The sequence below is a fragment of the Coenobita brevimanus genome, chromosome 80, assembly GCF_032717465.1.
Source record: "Coenobita brevimanus isolate Jiangsu-jjx chromosome 80, ASM3271746v2, whole genome shotgun sequence".
Taxonomy (NCBI): Eukaryota; Metazoa; Arthropoda; class Malacostraca; order Decapoda; family Coenobitidae; genus Coenobita; species Coenobita brevimanus.
Window position 1 is genome coordinate 13942396 of NC_137033.1, and position 12500 is coordinate 13954895.

Consider the following 12500-nt stretch of genomic DNA (forward strand, 5'->3'; position numbering starts at 1 on the left):
TGCAGTCTATATCATGAAGCTTAGTCACAGAAAATGACAGTACCGTGGCTCTCCATCGTTTCCCATGCACTTCTTCATGACTGGCGCTGTAATCTGTTTTTTCGTAACAATTCAGCATTCACGAATGAAAGAGGTGAATTTTAGGCCATGTCAGAATACATCCGATAAAGTTTTGAGTATTTTTATTATTATTATTATTATCATTATTATTATTATTATTATCACATGGTTCTTTTCAAACCCACTGGCATGGAGAATATGAATAAGTGAAGGATGAGTATGCTTTATTCCTTTAATCTTTTCACTCTGTTTTTAATGTTATTTTGATTAGTTTCTTTTACTCTTTTTTTTTTGGGGGGGGGGATGTGTGTCCGTTGTGACATGGGAGGAGTTAACTATTTATAAAAACTTTTGAAATTCATTAGTTTTCGTAAATTCAGAAAAATGGACGAGAATGAGCGAGGGATGAATGTATTTATATCCCTTCCCCCCCCCCCTCTCTCTCTCTCTTGCGTTTTTATTCTATCGCTTATGAGGGCTGGACTATTTCATTTAGCTAAGAGTGCGTTACAGGAACCAGAAAGCTTTACTACTGTCACCATCAACTCTCTAACTTTCGGGACAACTCTAGTCTTTTATCCCAGTTAACACAAGGCCTTTTTATTCAATTGAAATTATGTCATAGGCCTAAGAATTAGTGTGTGTGTGTGTGTGTGTGTGTGTGTGTGTGTGTGTTTAGTATCATGTTTTTCCTCCAGTATTTTGGAGGCTGGATACGGGATGAGTTTATGATTTTCAATATTCGCATGACTGTTTACAAATGCATTACCCTCATTGTGTTCCGGCATAAAGATGGCCACGGTTTTTAGGGAACGAACAATGACGAGGTTTACTTACACTTTTACAGGCGTACACACTGAACTCTAAAGCTGCGTTATTGTTTCTCAGTTTGTTTGTTAGTTTATTGTCAGAGTGTAAAGGACTTAATTTTAATACCTCTCATTTTAGGGAGGAAGTGTAAGTGTAAGTGAATCACTGAAGGCTATTGCTAACCCCTTCAGTTTGGAAGAGTCTACCCAGAAGTGAATAACATCGTCTGGAGATAGGAAGAATTAGAAAATGGAAAACAGACTGAATATGATAAGGGAGAGCAGGCCTTTATTGGCTGTCCTTGCCCCCTTGCTGGTTCCCTTCGCCCCCTAGTGAGCCCTCTCGCTCTCTGGCCCACCTCCCCTCGCTCCCTTTAGCCCATCATGTGTCTCTGGTCAGCTCTTCTCGCTCTCTGGCTAATTTCACTCACTCCTTGGCCTGCCACCTCCCTCGCCTGCCACCTCCCTCGCTTACTAGCCAGCCCCTCTCGTTCTATATGCAGCTTTACTTGCTACCTGGCATCCTCCCTCGCTCCTTGCAGTTCACCTTTTGTCTCTGGTCAGTCTATCACCTCCCTGGCCAGTCCCCCTCCCTCTCTTCCCTCCCTCTAGCCCCTTTGCCAATCCCAGTTCCCATCGTTCCCCAGCAGTCCCCCTCGCTCCCTTCAGCCTCTTACTCCCTCTAGTTTCCTTTAGCCTCTCTCTATTTCTCTAGCCCCCTTGCTCCCTATCAACCCCTTACTCGCTTCCTACCCAGTGCTCCTCGTTCCCTACCCAATGCCCCTTTGCTCCCTTCAGTCCCTCTTTCTCTCTAGCTCCTCTCGCTCCCTATTAGTCCTTCCTTGCTCCCTACCCAGTGCCCCTCGCTCCCTTCAACTGGTCATGTGTCCCTGGCCAGCCCTCCTCGCTGCCGCCACCACACGACACGGCTTTATTGACAGGATGGCAGGGCAGGTCAAAGGTCAGGGTCGGCGCAGCGTGCCTGCCTCGCCCTCGTGTCACGGGGCTTTGATTAGGTTAGTTAGCACAGGTCAGCGCAGGTGAGGGATCGGCTGGGTTGGCTTTAATTTGTTTTGCTTTGCTTATGGCTTATTTTACATGATTTACATAGATTTGATTAACTTGATTTGCTTGGCCTTGTTTTGTTTTGGCTTAGTTTACATTAGGTAAGATTAACTTAAGTTAGCTTGATTTCGATTAGGTTAACTTAAGATCGATTCAGTCCGGTATGGCTTGGTTAGGCTTGGTTTATTTTGATTTGGCTGGACTGGGTTGAAGGTTGTGTTTGGTTGCAATGCGTTGGTTTGGGTTGGGTTGAGTTGGGATGGGTTGGGTTAGGTTGGTTTAGGATGAGTTTGGTTGGAATGGGTCGGTTTGGGTTGGGCTGGGTTGGAATGGATTTGGTTAGGTTGGGTTTGGTTTGGTTTGGTTTGGTTAGGTTGGGATTGAATTAGTTAGGTTAGGTTAGATTTGGTCTGTTTACGTTCGGTTTGGTTAGGTCTGGAATTGGTTAGTTTGGCTAGCGAAATTTAGGTTAAGGAAGCCTTGGTTAGATTGCCTGTAGTTTGATTAGATTAAGTGTGATCTAATTAGGATGGGATAGATAAAATTAAGGCAGTTAGGTTAGGTTACGAATTAGGAGGAGGAGGAGGAGGAGGTTTACTGAACGCCACTGCATACATGGTGATCCGGAGAAGGAAGACGGGGGGACGGGGATAGAGTATGGGGGAAGAGGGGGAGGGTAAGGGGGAAGAGGGGGATGGTAAGAGGGGATGTGGGGGAGGGATGAGGGGGAGGGTGTGAGGGGATGTGAGGGGGAGGGATGAGGGGTAAATCGCGACTCCATGATGCATGTGACCTAGAGGGGTGTGCGGGGAAAGGGACCAATGAAGTAACATGCTTCACACAGGCGCACCATATGAAGACGTGCACACAGCTGAGGAAAGTAGGTTTGCACAGAGTGAGGGACGGAAGGGATGATGATGATGATGATTGATGATGATGATGATGATGATGATGATGATGATGACTGGTGGTGGTTTATTTTAATGATGATGGTGATGATGATGATGATGATGATGATGAATGTGGTGGTATGGACGATGATGATAACGATAATGATGATGACTGTGATGATAATAATGGTGATGATGAGTATGATGATGATGATTTTTCGACACTTTTTGCTGGTTTTGGGATGTTGTTCATAATGCTGCTGTTGTTGATGTTGATGTTGCTGTTGCTGATGCTGTAGTTGTTGTTGCTGTAGTTGTTGATGTCATTGGTATTTTGGGTCCTGGTTCAAATGGTCTGCGGCCGAGTAGTGAAATAATTGTGTGTGTGTGTGTGTGTGTGTGTGTGTGTGTGTGTGTGTGTGTGTGTGTGTGTGTGTGTGTGTGTGTGTGTTAACCAATACTACCCCTGGTTCATGACAAGCGGCAAATGATGTTCAGCCGGATATACATACTAACAGATAAATAGGGTGGGACTCCATACTAGAAATGTATAGTATGTAGATAAGTAAACACATAGTCAGATAGATAGATGCAGTAGATAGAAAGACAGATAGATACATAGACAGATCGACTGATAGACAGGTAGATGGATACAGGCACACAGATAGATGGAGAGACTGAATGACAAGGATAGACTGATTAATATGACAAGGATAGACTGATTAATAGATAGCTTACTACTCAGAAACACACAGACAACCAGATCGATAGAGAGACAGATGGAGAGAGAGCGAAACAGACGGGCGGACAGTAGCTGCTTCAGATATCCCAGCTTTAATGCGAACAAGAGCAACTCAACATCCGCCGCCATTACACCGAGGGGCACAGAAAAGTGGTACGGTGTGTGGGAACGAGGAACAGTGATCGTGAGCTGCTCTACGGTGAGGGGAAAAATGTCATTAGAGGTCAACAACAGCAGTACATTAGGTCAGCAGAGGTCATTAGTTGGTCAGGAGTATCAGCAGTAAAAATAAATAATTCGAGCAACATTATCATTACCTAAGACTACTAAACAAGAAATTTTTCCTAGTAGCAGCTGGAACCCCAGGCTCATCTGAATGTGAACCCAGTGGACTGTAGGCTTAAATTCCCCTTCTGCAATTAACCATCCTCATTTCGGGAAATAGGGAGGTAAATAAGAGATGTTTGCATGACCAGGTAGTCGAACCCCACCCCGTTCCCCCATTACATCAGTGCCACCACATGAAGGGGTCCCTCTCCAGCATCGTACTTTTCCTGAACAGTGAAATCAGCAGAAGCAACAGCAGGAAAAGGAGCCAACATCAGAAAGATCATCAACACGGTCAGCATCACACACTGACCTCTGAAACAGAATATTTTTTCTTGGCAGTTAAAGCAATAGGAGTAGGAGTAGTGTGACAGAGTACCGGAGACAACAACGGCAACAGGAAGTAGCAGGAACAACATCGCCACCACAGACAGCATCATCAACACAAGCAGCAGCATCCTCTGGCCTTTGAAACGGTATACATTTCTGGATAATGGAATCAGCAGGAGGAGTGTGAAAGAGCAGCAGAGGCAGCAGGGGAAACATCATCATCAGCAGGTCAAAGTAACAACAGAAACAGCATCACCATCACGGGCAATGTGTACACCTCACTGGTCTCTGAAACAACCTACCTTGCCTGGGAAATCATATCAGCTGTAGTAAAAGTAGAATGAAACAGTAACAACGACAGCAAAAGAAGCAGAAATAGCAACAGGAGTAACAGCAGTAGCAGCATCACCAGGACAGGCGATGTCACCACTTCACTAGCCTCTCAAACAGCATATTTTCCTGAACATTTAACTTAGTAGAAGTAGAGTGAAAAGAGTAACAGCGGTAGGAAGGGATGCAGCATCAGCAACAGCAAGAGGAACCAGCAGTAGCAGCAGGAGCGGCGTCAGCAGCGGGGACAAGGCAGATATTGATTGTGAGAGGCGCACACGCGTTGTGTCGTTGACAGCCACAGGCTTCTGTAACTTTTTGGTTTATTTCCCCCCAGCAATGTTTAAACTGGACCTCTTCGTGATGCTCGTGGTGGTGGTGGTGATGGTGGTGGTGGAGAGGGACACCTATCTATCTAAGGTCCTTATCTTGCCCATCGCAACACCACCACAGCATCACACTCGATCATACCACCACAGATAGCACACTCACCAGATTCACGTCACCACTTTCACCGCACCACCAGCACCACACTCACCACAGCCGCCCCTCGCCCTGCTGCTGCGGGTGGCGGGGGGAGCTGGGGCGGTGAGGAGGGGGAAACTTGGGATATTAAAGAGGGCCGGCGACTACACCTGGCTAGTGTGCCATTACCTCCCTCTCTCTCCCTCCCTCCCTTCACGCTCACCCTCTCCATCCGCCCCACTCACCCCACACGCTCCTCACCCCACACAGTTTCTCTCCCTGTTTCTCTCCTCTCCTCCCCTTCCTTTGTCCCAGTATTTCTCTCCTCTCTCTCCACACTTTTCTTTCTCTCCCCCATATTTCTCTCCTTTCTCTCCTCTCCTCCCCCACAGTTTCTCTCCCAGCTTCCCTTCTCTCTTCCTCTCAGTTTCCCTCCACTCTCCACCCACAACTTCTCTGTTTCTCTCCTTCCACTCCCCCACACCCCACAGTCTCTGTCTGTCTGTCTGTCTGTCTGTCTGTCTTTCAAATTATCTTCTCAACTCCTTCTTTCTCTTTCTGTCTGCTTCCATCCTCCTCATTCTCTTCTTTCGTCTCCTCTCTCCTTCTCATCTAAGCGCCTCCTCTGTCTTTCTCCCTGCATTTTCCTCTCCTTTTCTCTCCCTCCTGCCCCCTCCCTCCCTATCCTCCTAGTCTCTTCTCTCCTCCCTCCTTTCTCCCTATCATAACCCTCTCTTAGCTAACTCACACACACAAAAAAATCTTCCTACTCTCTCTCTCCCTCTCACAGAAGCCTAACCCGACCCATCCGCTCCACACTGCCCATATTGCCCAACTCTCTCTCTCTCTCTCTCTCTCTCTCTCCCTCTCTCTCTTCCATTACTGCCATCGGAAATCGGGGGTGTTCCGGCCAGTTTATCTCCTTATCTATGTCTCACTTAACGCTGTAATCAGGTATCAAATCCAGGGAAGACAGGATAAGAAAAAATAATAAAAAATAAAAGGAACGAAAGAAAATCACGCATCCCTTTTTGACTTGACTCCACTATATCAAGTAGCCAGGTAGATAAACAGGTAGACAGACAGACAGATAGATAGATACTCCTCAGCTCTATCTTAATTCAGCTACAAACCTTCATTTCACTACTCTTTTATCTTTTCTACTTCATTCCATAATCGCTCATATTCTTCCCAAACCAACCCCAACTCGGCTGCTCTCTCTCTCTCTCTCTCTCTCTCTCTCTCTCTCTCTTTTCGGTCCCTCACATCACACCAGCCGTCCCCGCCCACACAAGAAATCGCCAGGCTGGGTGTAAGAAGAGCGTTATACGTGGACCACCCTGTATTTCCCAGCCTTACTTTTGTTTAATATTCCTAACTATAGACGAATTCATGTAACCTGGGGCATCATCGTTCTGAAGAGGTTAGTGAAGGATATATCTAACTCCTCTCATAAGCTGAATAAATTGGTGTGGTGACAGAATAAATTAATAATGCTGTCCTGGTAGTGATTATGGTATTATCTTTCCAGTTCACTCTTGTACTCCCATATTTTCTTCAGCCGTATCTCCACCACTCTATGGCACTCCACCCTAATGGATTTACTCCCTAATCTATTCCTGACTCAGCCATATGTGGTGGAGGGGATACACCAGGATTAGGAGTATTGACCTAGGTAGTGTTAGAAGTAAGATGGCAGCAATTTTTTACAGTGTCCTTCTCTGGGCATAGTCATAACACCCCGTTCCCGAGACCCAACAGTTCTCTTACATACCATACACTTCTATACGTCACCACTTCAACCCAAACATCCACCGTCCATACTGGATACATGCTAGGGCTGTCTCATACAGAACTTGTGTATTTGTGGTAGTGTGTTTACATGTCCATGGGCCTTATGATAGATCCGTAAGGTCTGCTAAAAAAAAGGAAGAAAAAAAAGGGATTCGATTCCACATCCATTGGGACAGCAAATCGTCTCTCTTCCGACTAGGCCACTGCCTCCCCCTTTATCATAGGTTACATGATTCTAAATAAATATAACTGTTCTTTGCACCTTACTACACTGCCCCCATGAGCATTCAGTACCCATTAACCTTATCCAAACACCTGCAATCGTTCCTGCCATCCCACACAGTCATTCCTCACACGCTCCCCCAACCTAATCCCGCATCAGCAACAGTCTTCATGCCGTGTCAAGCCACCCTCATGCATGTAATCCTCGGCCTTAACTTGACACCGATCCCTCACGTTCTCCCACCCTAAATCACCGTTCTCCCTATACTCCACATCTTAAGCCTGAATCAATAAGTACTGAACGCCATGCCAAGCCACATTAATACGTATAATCCCCGGCCTTACCCAGACAGCTGGAGTTCTTTACGCCATTACACACCACCCTCCCTCAAATAGTCCTCGTCCTAATCTTAAATCAAAAAGAGCTTCACGCCCTACATGCATTTAAATTATAACCTTATCTTGACATTTGCAATCAGGAATGCCATCCAAAACTACCATCATAATTATATTATCCGTATTCTTACTAGTGTAATCCCGAACCAGCAACAGTTCTTTATGCTAAACCACGCCAGTCTCGTGCGTTATAATCTCCAATATTATCCTGACACCTGCAGTCCTTCACGGCATCCACACAACTCTTCTCCATACACTCCTCTCCTGGAAACCATCACCATTCTCTACAGAGCCTACTCCTGATCTTAATCCAAAAGCAACAACAGTCATTTATACATTCCAGCACCAGCCTCATGCATATAATCCTCAGCCTGACACCCCACACCACCCTTAATACCACTATCACACTACACTTTACACCACTCCACACCACCCTCCCTCACATACGGTGCAACCTAAGCCTGAATCAACACATATCATTTATGCCTTTCCACGCCACCTTCATGCATATACAGCCATTCCTGACAACTCCAGTTCTTCATGTCAACACACACCACCCTCCCTCATACATTGGGCATCGCTATCCCTCTCCCAGTCCTTCTAGGAATGCGGGAAACGTTTTGCAGCCATGTTTCTCTGTTTCCCGGAAGTCGTTTGGGGTACCCGGAACTCTCTCACCTGGGCAGGATGGGGTGGGAGGGGGGAGATGAGCCGCAGGTAGGGGTTAACGAGCTGGGACCCCACCGGCACCACCTGCACCACACTATCGCATCACCAGCACACCACCTGCGCCACACTACCTCATCACCAACACATCATCTGCACCACAATATCGCACCACTAACACAATACCTCCACCACCCTACCACACCGCCAACACAGCACCTGCACCACACTATCACACCACCATCACTCTACCACATAAACAACACACCACTTCCACCATTACTGCCACACCACCAACCCATTACCCTCACTCCCATTTCCATCACCATCACACCAACCACCACCATACCAACAGACCCATCACCACACTACCACAGTGATCCACACTCACCATATTCACCAACACAACCATATCACTTAACCGTACGCATCTCCATCATACCGCACCACACCCACCACCACAGTACCACATTACCATCACACGACCACTACCACAGCACCACTTCTAACTCACCTTCACTTCATTTACCACACCATCACACCCACAAGCGTCCCTGGAAGTGGAAAGTTTGCATTTGTGTTTTCTAGTGTACCTCGCCGCATAGAGGTTGGGGGAGGGTGATTAGGGTGGGATAGTGTTGAGTAGGGTTAGGGGTTGGTTGACTAAAGTGGGGTTAGCTAGGGTGGGGTTGGTTAGAGTGGGGTGGGGTAGGGTTGGGTGGGGTTGATATGTTGGAGTGGAGCTGAGTGAGGTAAGCATGGGTGAGGATGGTTAGGGTAGGGTAAAGTGTGTGGCTGGGGTGCGGTTTAATAGGGTGAGGCTGAGTTGGTTAGGGTGGGGGTGGTGTCGGTTTGGGTGGGGTTGGTTAGGGTGGGGTAGAGCTGAGTAGGGTAAGCTTGGGAACGTTGGTTAGGGTTGGGTGAGTATGGGGTAGGGGTGCCTTTTAGCAGGGTGACGTAGAGTTGAGTATGGTGCGATAAGGTTGAATAAGGCGAGGTAGCTTTGAGTAGGGTGATGTGGGGTTGAGTAGGGAAGACTGGTGTGACGTAAGACGAGGACGATTGGAACAGAATATTTGCGTAAAAAAAAAAAAAGCGAACGCAAGAAAAGCAGTGTAGCAAAACAGCACACACACACATACACATACACACACACACACACACACACACACACACACACACACACACACAAGCCTAAATATAAACCAGAGCAAAGATAGGCAACCACTGGATGACATGTTGCCTAAGAAATTAAAAAAAAAACGAATGAAAATACACACCAAACATATAAATAATGATAGAATACATTGCCTTTCCAACCAGTAACCTTTAGCTTAACCCTTTGACAACTCAGTGTTAGAAATAGATCTCTTGTTGGGGCTAAAGGCAATGGGCAGGTACTGGATTAAATATTCTATTGTGCCCATGAATATCAAAAATTATTTCTTGGAGTGAACTAAAATTGCCTGAATATACAGTAGGAGGAGTGAATTTTAAAAGACGTCCTTGGGCTGGAGGTATTAGGGTATTAATTCTTGGGACAAAATCTAGGATAATACGAGTAATCTTTTCCTCCGTCGAATGTATCATTGTCTACCCTTGTAAAAAGAGGAAAAAAGTCTCATTTCTTTTTCTGTCTCCCTCACCATTTGCCTCGATAATTTTTCCTTCTCTGTCTGTCTGTCTGTCTGTCTGTCTGTCTGTCTCTCTCTCTCTCTCTCATTTCCCCCGTCTTGCTCAAGCACACAAACCATCATTAGCATATCAGCATTACTCATTCTCCCACGCCTCTCTCTCTCTCTCTCTCTCTCTCTCTCTCTCTCCCTCTCTCTATGTGGCCAATTTTTTTTTGTTTTTCTCGGCCAGCCAGATACCATTCATTTGCATACAGACTCGCTCTCATCACTTATTTTTTTGCCCTCGTACCCCAGCTCTCTCTCTCTTTCTCTCTCTCTCCTTCTCTCTCTCTCTCTCTCTCTTTATTACCCGTGTTTACAGAAGGATTTTCGTGTATTATGAAAGTTGTTGAGAACTGAAATTGGTTATCATTATTATTATTATTATTATTATTATTTTTATTATTATTATTATTATTATTAATATTACTATTGTCATTACGATTATTATTATTATTATTTTTATTATTATTATCTTTATTATTATTATTATTATCACTGTTATTATTATTATTATTATTATTGTTGTTGTTGCTAATATTATTATCATCATCATCATCATTTTCAGCCTTGTTAATCTTGGACATTGCATACTAAAAATCTACCTACATCATCATCAACATCATTATCATTCTGAGTCAGTGGATACTAAAATCTTATCATTTGCATCATTATCACTCTCGCCCACCTATACCACAACCACTACCACCACCACCACCACCACCACCATCATCATCATCATCTTTCTAACCAAGCGTCCCTTAGAGGAACACTGGCACACCCTAGTCCACCAGATTACGTTCAAGATGAGCCTGGGGTTACAATTACCACTACTGGCTAGGAAAATAATGTAATCAGACGGCATCGCGGTAAAGGGAAGAGGGGGGTGTGGCAATGATTTCTGCTCTTCCTTTTTCTCCATTTTTCTAACCTGCTCCTCATCACTGAAACCCGATTTTTGCTATCCGATAATTGTTACCCGATTCCCGCTATCCGATTTCTGTTAGCCGATTTTTGGCAGCTGATTTTTTCGTCACCCGATCTTTGACGTACAGTATGTCTCTCCTTCTTTCTTTCTCTTTCTGTCTCTGTCTGTCTGTCTGTCTGTCTGTCTGTCTCTGTCTCTGTCTCTGTCTCTCTCTCTCTCTCTCTCTCTCTCTCTCACACACACACACACACACATACACATGAATAATGAAACCCGCACAAAAATCTACTCGTGAAGGAGGCGCTCGTAACTCGACAATATTGCCCCATATCGGAGATCCCACCACCACCACCACACCACCACCACACTACTGCCAGACCATCACTATAACCAGGACTGCACACCATACAACACGCCTGCCAAGTCACCACACCACCATCTTCACACTATCCCTTCGCCACCATACTTGTACCAACACCACACCTCACCACCACACCATCTCATCCACAATACCGCTACACCACCACATTGCCAAAACATCATCACAACTGCACTATCATACAACCACACCACCGCACATCAACACACCACATCGCCACCACACCAAAGCACCACACCTCATCACACCATAACAATACCTTTCGACATCACGCCACCATACCATTACACCACACCATCACACCACATCACTACACCCCACCTCACCACTCCATACCACACCACACCACACGATATCAGCACACCACACCGTCACACTGCACAAACACGCCGCGTCACCACATCACACCTCCAATACCATCCCACCACGCCACACCACCACAGTGCGGCCATCTTCCCTTGGACGTCTTGGCTACACAGCCTCTATGAACTGTCTATAAGCCTGTCAGTTCTCTCCCCCCCCCTCACTATCCTCTCTCTCTCTCTCTCTCTCTCTCTCTCTGTCTCCTCAGGATCTCCCAAGGTCACTGATAAGAGGTGAGGCAGTCAGGCTGAAATAAACAAAGGGAAGTTAATATGGGAAACTATGGTACTTAGGAGGGAGGGAAAGGAAAGGGAAGTGGAGGGGAGGAGAGGAATGGAGAAGGGAAGGAATGGGAATGGGAGGAATGGGAGAGGAGAGAAGGAACCTATGGTATTCCGAAGAGAAGGGAGGGGAAGGGAAGAAATGGGGAGCGTGGGGAGGAAACTGGTATTTAAGAGATAAAGGAGGGGAAAGGAAGAGAAGGGAAAGAAAAGAATGGGTTAGGAGGAGAGGACGCTATGATGTTCTGAAAGGCTGAGATGTGACGGAAGGGGGAAACAAAGTTGTTCAGAAGATACGGGGAGGGAAGGGAAGGGGAAGGGACGTAATGGGGAAGATGGGGAAAACTATGGTATTCAGGAAGTAGGGGATGGGCAGGGAGAAGATGGGAAGTAATGGGGAGAGTGGGAAAAAGGATGGGAGGGGAAGGCGAGGAATCGAAAGGGTAGGGAAAATTCTGGTGTTTTCAATGGACTGGAAGGGAGGGGAACGGAGGGGAGATATAGGAAGAAAGGGAAAAAATTAGGACGCTTTTCAGGCAGGGAAAGGAAAGGGAGGGGAAAGATGGGACAGAGATCATTGAAGATGGACTGGGAATGGAAGGGAAGGGAAGGTAAGAGAAGGGAAGCGAAAGGAAGATTAAGGGAAATAGGGAGTGTGGGAAGAGAAGCCAGATAAATAAATCAACACAACTCAAGCAAAATCATACTTTATACTCACTTCCGTATATGCTTTTTTTTTCCTCTGATGATCCTTTAAGCGAAAAAAACTAACTTCAA

The 12500-nt window shown here is 45.9% G+C and overlaps 1 protein-coding gene across 1 annotated transcript in view; it reads left to right on the top strand.

Annotated features, from left to right (window-relative positions):
* Window positions 1-12500, top strand: part of LOC145409268 (neuronal acetylcholine receptor subunit alpha-7-like) — a 383585-nt gene that overhangs the window by 181529 nt on the left and 189556 nt on the right. The window lies entirely within an intron of this gene.